Source organism: Cannabis sativa, chromosome 1 (genome assembly GCF_029168945.1).
Source record: "Cannabis sativa cultivar Pink pepper isolate KNU-18-1 chromosome 1, ASM2916894v1, whole genome shotgun sequence".
In the NCBI taxonomy this organism is placed as follows: domain Eukaryota; kingdom Viridiplantae; phylum Streptophyta; class Magnoliopsida; order Rosales; family Cannabaceae; genus Cannabis; species Cannabis sativa.
The window spans coordinates 57,439,883-57,447,691 of NC_083601.1; the positions used below are offsets into that span (position 1 = coordinate 57,439,883).

Here is a 7,809-nt window from a genome sequence, read left to right on the forward strand (position 1 = left end):
GTTCTTTTTATTGTATTATATTTTACTTACAGAATACAGATCCACCATCCTTTGCAACACCAAAATGTGCCATAACAATGTTGATTTTTTTTTTTTTTTTTTTTTAATTTTTCGTGGAAAAACCTCTTTGTTGGAATCAAAAGCAAGCTGCCACATTGGGGGTAGCTTCCCTAATATTTTTCTGGCTCCATTTAGCAATAGCTTCAATTGGAGATGGAGCGCCTAGGCTTCACACATTAACTCGATTGCTGAATTGATTTAATTAATTTTATCCATTGTAGAGAGCACATATGTGAAGCATATTGTGGGTTATCACAGCTATTTCCTAAGTTGTTTGATCAGTCTGAAACTGCACATCTACTTTGATCTTTGGTAATGTTTTAGAGATGAATTGAAAAAAAATCCTATCTCAAATTAAATGCAGAACCACTTTGAGCATTTGTGACACATGACATTTTTCATGTATAGTCTTCATTATACCACTGAGGCTAGCTGGGTAGTGAGGGAGGGTAGGGGTAAGGTAGAGGTCTCATGTTTGCACCTAGGACCTCTTCGTTATTTGGGTAGTAATCTGTGTACTAAATACTTCAAAAGAAAAAGAAAAAAAATGTGTAGTGCTTCATCAATGACAATAGAGTTTTGTGACTATACATGAACATGGCATTTCTAATTCAGATTCTTGTAGAGTACAAAAGCAAATACCCAAACCATGTAGAATGCGCCAAAGCCCTGGAGCTTTATTTACCTTGTTTGAGGGACTATGTTAAAAGTAATTATTCTTTGGGTCAAGTTTGGAGTTCTACTGGGAAAGCAGTCACTGCTGCTTCGTCAAAAGCTCCTAGACCCAGTGCTCCTGCGCCTCCTCCTCTCTGCCAGCATCTTTTTTTACATCTGAATCTTCTCATTCATCATCATCAACAGGTTGTAAGCAAGGGATGTCTGCTGTCTTCCAAGAAATTAATTCTGGGAAGCCTGTGACGTTTGGTAATTTTCTTTTTTGTTATGTTTTTTTTGCCTCTTTCCTTTGGTTTTATCTATTAAGTTTGCTTTAGGAATGTATTGGCCTGATTGCTATTTGTTTGTAGGTTTGAGAAAGGTTACTGATGATATGAAGATGAAGAACTGTGCAGGAAGAACTGGTGTTGTTGGTTCTGGTGAAAAAGAGACTCGCACCAGTGCACCTTCATTTTTTAAGGCAGGGCCTCAAAACTAGAACTTGAAATGGGTCATAAGTGAGTATTATTACATCTACATGGTGATTTATTTTGTATAGGGATTGTGCCAGTTTATGATGTTTTCAAATGGATGTTTATTTTGTAGGTGGGTTGTTGAGAATCAAATTGGAAAGAAAAGCTTAGTGATTGATAATTGTGATTCAAAACAATCTGTGCATATTTTTGGATGAAAAGACTCTATTTTGAAGGTTTCAAGGTAATTTATGTGTATTTACACGGTTTATAGTTTCTGTCTTACATGAGAAGTCGCATTTAGTTTATCATAATTTCTCATTTTCAGGTAAAGTAAATAACATCACTGTTGACAAATGTACTAAGATGGGAGTTGTATTTAGGGTAAGTAGAATATCTTTTGTGGCAGAAACAATCTGTTGTGATGTGGAATTCATGCTCATCAATGCTTTTTTTCCTATAATGCTTTTGAGATTGTAAACTGCAATGGGGTGGAGGTGCAATGTCAGTTATCTATTTATCTTTCCCTCAACTAACTTAATGATTTAATGGTTGAATTTGGACCTTTTGTGCTTTTAAACGTTATGATTCACAAGGTTTGGTCCAGAGGCCTTATATTATGTTGAGAATCAGTTGCAAGTATATTCCTAAAATGTTAATAAATGCATTTTCTTATTTATATGTATTTATGCTCTGTACGGATCAGCTCCAACAATTTCAGTTCACAATACAGAAGGCTGCCAATTAATCTAAGCAAAGATTCTCTTGGGGTTATCAATAACAACTGCCAAGTCAAGTGAGATCAATTCTGAGCTGGACGGTGATTGGGTATGTTTCTTGTTTTGTATGACATTCTAATATCTTGTTTTTGACTACTTGATGGATTTTGTAGAGGTATCCTATAGTGCATAACTTGAATATTCTCTTTGATTCTAGAATATATGAACCTGATGCTTTTCTGTTACTTGACATTCTTGAATACTGCCTATACATCTTTACCAGGAACTGGAATGCCTTTTGGGCTGAATCTTATCCATGGCTAGCTTCTATCACATGGCTTATCTATTTAAGGATGGTCACTTTGAGACTACTCCTGTTTCCCACTCTGGAGGGTAGTTAATACTTATTTCAGTTGCCGATTGCGTATACTGTTGTTCTCTAATATTATTCCTTGTCATTGATCATTTGGGCTGTGGTTGCGATTCTAGTCTTCTGTTCTTTCTTTAATACGTTATGGCAACCTTATGAGTTTGATAAACCTTGGGAACCGTTTTTTTTCTGTTGAGTTTTCTGAGTGAGATCTGTAACAGCTATCAAGCTGTAAAGAAAAGAGCATATGTATGTTCTTGTAATGTTCTGCTGTATAATTTTTCTTATTATCTTATTTTTTATTTATTTATATCGATTTTGTACTTGTATTTGAGTATTTTGAAGATGAAAGTAATGGTTTTGAAGCTGTTATTTGTTTTGAAGTGATGCGCGTTTTGCCAAAATATATTTAAGAATATGGTTTTGAGTGTAATAATTTGACAGTATCTTGTTCATGTTTATGTCTTTGTGGTTACATTTTCAAGGGTTGGAGACTGCTTGGAATTCTTTTGCTTTATGTTACGTAGATTAGGAATGCATGTAGTGAATTCTTTTGCTTTTACTATTCAAGGGTTAAATATTTTAGCTCATTATCCCAATTTGAGGAAATGCATGTACTTTGGCGTTCTTCATCCAATCTAATCTGCATTATTTTGCTCATAGTGTATTCGAATCGCACTAAGTGCAGATTTCATATTTTAGATCTAATTCAATCCACACAATAGCTAAAATTCAATTCAATACATATTAGATCGATTATTTTGGATTAGTTACTTTTTAATATTAAATTATTTAATATCTATCAAAAAAATATATTTTATATAACTAACAACAAAGTAAAATAAATTATTATTGTTTTATGTCTTCAACAACGAATAAAATGAATAAAAGAAAAATAACAAATCAAATGAAGAAAAATAATTGTATGTACAAAGAAATGTTTAATTTTTTTTACATTATATGTAAAAAAAATTAAATGCAAAAATAAAATATACATTTGATCTATTAAGTTTTGAAATATATATTTGTACTAGATAGATGTTACGGTCTTGCAAGTAAGTTTAGTTTTATTTTAGATTTTCGTTCATTCCATGGTCAACTGCTGTCATTAATTCATTCAAACATCAAATGTATGTAAACTAGAAACAATGGCCTTGAACCCACGTTACATTACGGCCTCCCACAATAAGCATAAGTAAGAAACATAAACATAAGTAAGAAAATTAAAGAAACAATGAACTAATAATTAGACCAATATCAATATAACATATCATGGAAAATTAACGATAGTACACACTATACAAGACAAGATTTAACCAACATGTATAACAAGATCATCATTGTACAAAGGATCAGAGTAAGGGACACCCAATTCAAATATATAAGATCCACACTAATCAAGAACCTTCAAAGCTTTTCCCATGGCCTCAAGATCAGGATCACCAGCAATGATAAAAGGGATAATTTCCACCTACTAATTAGACACTTGTTTGATTATAAACATTCTCAAAAACTACTTTCTTCAACCACGACAAAATTAGGTGTTCTCAATGTCACCTAACAATCATTTTTTTTCTTACCGGAGGGCAATTACGATCAATTGATGAGATCGTGAAGAGTTTCTTCAAACAGCGCCCAACTTTTGATTGAACGTGACAACCTTGATTTAAGAAACATAACCCAACAAGTAGGAAACTTACATGGAAAATTTCCCTTTTAGTTTTTTGAAATATTTTACATCTTCAAAGAGCATCCCTTTTAGCTTTTTCAAAGAAACATTAGCTTCTTCTCTGACTTAAGGGCAAGAATAAACAAATCAACACCAAAAGAATCAATATTATAGGAGAGAAGAGGATTGAGAGACATGCGAAAATGAGGATCAATTTACCTTGAGACTGCCATGGATGTTTGAAGCGGTCATTCGCTGACGCCGTTTTCTTGTTGCTAGGCTAGACCGATGAAAACTCTTCAAAAATTCAAAAAGGATGTAGCTATATAATACTTAACTACTTTTCAGGTTTTTAGGCAGTAGCTAAATTGAATAATATTTTTTATCTTTTCAGTTCAAATATCTATTGTTGCCCCTGAATTCGCCCAAAATACGTGGACCAGTCGAAATGGGACACGTGGATCAGATAACTTGTAAATATTTAATAAGTCTTTGTACGCCACAAGGAAAGCGCCATGGGCATAGGTCCCGGAGGGGACACCCGGAATACAAGGTACTCCCGGAAGCTCGTATAGCATGAAGCCTCTCCGGGATGTGTCAGGCCTCTCCTGAGTAATCAAGTCGCATTTAATGCCGCATGGGAGGAAGCGTGTTGGGACTGTAACACGCAATAAAGTCTGACGGCACAACCCCCAACCAGCAGCGCTACAGTAATGATCATTTAAGTCTAGCGACGGCTACTCTGCGAAGAGTCACGTCAATCACAAGGCAAAAAGGACATTCCTCATAAAAACCCTACAGCACCTAGGGATTTGACCATGCATCACCCATGGTATATTCATTGGAAATACCCAACTTTATGGATACTTACAGATACATGTGTAAGAACAATTCTAGGGATTACCCCACCAAAAACACTATAAATACCCCTTCAAAGCTCATTTAATGGGGTCGAGAATCTTGGGTTGCATAAGAGCAAGAAGAGAAAATACTCACCAAGAACATTCTCTGTATTTAGGAGAAAAACATTCTCTCAAGTGTGGAATCTGTATTAAATACATCCATTAATAACAAAGACTCGTGGACTAAGGCTCATTAACGCCCCAACCACGTAAAAAATCTTCATCTCACTTTCTTACAGCTCTTTAATATAATCATATTCTAATAGTTGCCGAAAATCTCGGTCAACATTTTGGTGCTTTCATTGAGAGCTGAGGAAAGCTGCTGCATAACAAGCATTTGACTTCACAACAATGGTGGAGACAAGAAGTACACGTCACCCTCGTCCTCTGGAAGATGCTCAAGATCCAAATGAGGAAGATGTAGCCTCAAGAGCGGCAGAGGAGTTCGAGGAAGAAGAAGAAGAAATAGTTCCTGACGAGAACTACGAGGAAAACCTCGACGAGTATGCCTACGACGGAGGAAGTTACTCGGAGTTGGTGCTCCTTAGACAAAAAGCTATCGATCATGAAGCTGAGATCGAAGCTCAGAAAGCGCAAAATCAAAAAATGCAGGAAGTGATGCTAGCTATGCAAAAAGCCATGGAGGCAGCTGGCATTCACGTGCACCCCAAGGCAATGGCCGCTGGGCTCGACGGAGAGCCAGCGGCGTCCTCGCCTAATTCCCAGCAGCAAAAGCCTAGGGAACCTAGCCCTATAAGGCACCCTGCTGAGGAAAATCAAACAAAAAACCCTACTTCTACCCCTGGGCGAAAGAAAAAGGTACAGGATCCGCGAAAGGTCCGCTCAGATTTCCCTAAAGGGAAAGGTCCGCAGAGGGGCAAGCCCCAAAGAGGGAGTCTTGGCCCTCAGGATCGAGGGGACCGGAAAAGCGTTTCCGTGCACCAGGAACCAGGGGGTAGAGGAAGGAGAGGGCAGAGGTGTCCTCCCATTGATCTGAGAAATCAAATCAATGGGAATCAAGGTGACCTCCGGGATCACCTTGACCAAAAAAGATACAGGCCCGTGGTCTCCTCGGGTACGTTAAACGAAGGAATTATGGCAGAACTTGCCATACTTCGAAAAGACATTGCTCGAGTCTCCCGGAGGCAGAAGGGAGACGACTCCGACTCGGACAGCGAGGATCGGGAGCCATGTGCCAAGCATATCCTGGAGGCGGAGCTCCCTAAAAATTTTAAGATGCCTGAAATGGCGGCATATACCGGGAACTCCGACCCCAGTGACCACCTGTCACGGTTCAACCGTGTCATGACAGTCATGCGGGTCGGCAATGACGCCAAATGCCTGTGCTTCCCCCTCACTCTGAGCGGATCAGCGGAGGAATGGTTCAAAAAGCTGGAACCAGGATCCGTGGGTTGTTGGAACAAACTCCAAACCAACTTCCGGAGACAGTTTGTCGCCGCCAGAAAGGTTATTTGGAGGTTAGTGCCTTGACAAACATCAAGCAACTGCCTACCGAGACCTTGAAGAATTACATTAAGATGTTTCGGGAAGAGGCCTCGAAGACCAAGAAGGTTGATGACGGACAACAGCTTGCACTTCTCCAAGCAGGAATCCGTACTGGAACTCCCTTCTGGAATGAGTTGCAGCAAGAAGGTGCTGCTAGCCTCCAGGACTTTCAGAAGAGGGTCCAAAAATATATTAACCTCGAAGAAGCCCAGATCGTGGCTTACGGAGGCTACTATCCCACCGGGATAGCAGGGTACATGCCCGGAGTGCCGCCCTCGGGCACTGCCCCGACCGCAACTCCACAAGTGAGTGGCATACAATTCTCTGCTACTCCCGGGTACAGCCAGGGCCAAGCTTTGGCACCAGCATCTTCCCATTACGGCAACCCGTCCGGGTGAATGGACGAGCTCCTTCACAGGCGGCCCCAACTGTTAGCTTAACCGGCCCTACCCAGGGGTCGAGGAGCAAAAGGTCCTCCAAGGGCAGCACCCGAACGGGAGAGAAGCGCCAAAAGAAGGGGTACACACCCCAATATACTCAGTACACAGAGCTCACGGACTCCCAGGAACGTGTATACTTTGCCACTAGGCAAAATACGCACTACCGGAGACCACAACCATTGTACAAAGATAGCTCCCGGAGAGATCCGAGTAAAAGATGCGAGTACCACAACGACATTGGTCATAGCACCAATGAGTGTAAGAATCTCAAAGACGAGATTGAAAATCTGATCCGCTTGGGCCACCTCTATGAGTGGATCAAAAATAGGTTGCCCCACCTTAATCCAGGGCAGGTGGCCGGGGGTATGCCTCCGGGAACGCCAGTGGGGTACAGCAGAGTATTGCCTCCACCGCTCCCGCAGTGACACCCAGCATATTCCCGGGCTACCGCCCCGGCCTAATGGACGGGTAGCCATGATCTCCAGAGGTCCCCATATCGGAGGAAACACTCGCAAGGAGCGAAAACGATATGCCGAGGCCGCGAAACACAGTGAGGTGTGGGAGGTTACTCAACTCCCAGCTCAAAGGCCTCGGCTAATGGACCAACCCATAACGTTCACGGAAGAAGACGCCAAGACGGTGCGTTTCCCTCATCACGACCCGCTGGTCATTGAGACCCCCATCGCAAATAAAGTGGTGGCAAGGGTCTTGATTGACAATGGGAGTTCCGTGAACTTTCTCTTCAAAGAAGCCTTCACTGCGATAGGGTTGACCGACCGGGACCTCTCGCCTAGTGGGTCACAGCTCACGGGGTTTAACGGGACAACGCTAATCCCAATGGGAAAAGTAAGGCTCCCGGTTACCCTGTGCCCGGATACCCCCCAAAGCACATTTAAGTATTGCACCTTCGTGGTGGTAGACTGTCCAACAGCCTACAACGCAATCCTAGGCCGACCGGCCCTAGTGGACTTTGGTGCGATTACTTCAATCCGAAACCTGTGCTTGAAATTCCCTAC

The 7,809-nt window shown here is 40.9% G+C and overlaps 1 pseudogene; it reads left to right on the forward strand.

Annotated features, from left to right (window-relative positions):
• Window position 1: 1 nt before the first annotated feature.
• On the forward strand, window positions 2-2,659 carry LOC115705845 (cyclase-associated protein 1-like; annotated as a pseudogene).
• Window positions 2,660-7,809: the final 5,150 nt, after the last annotated feature.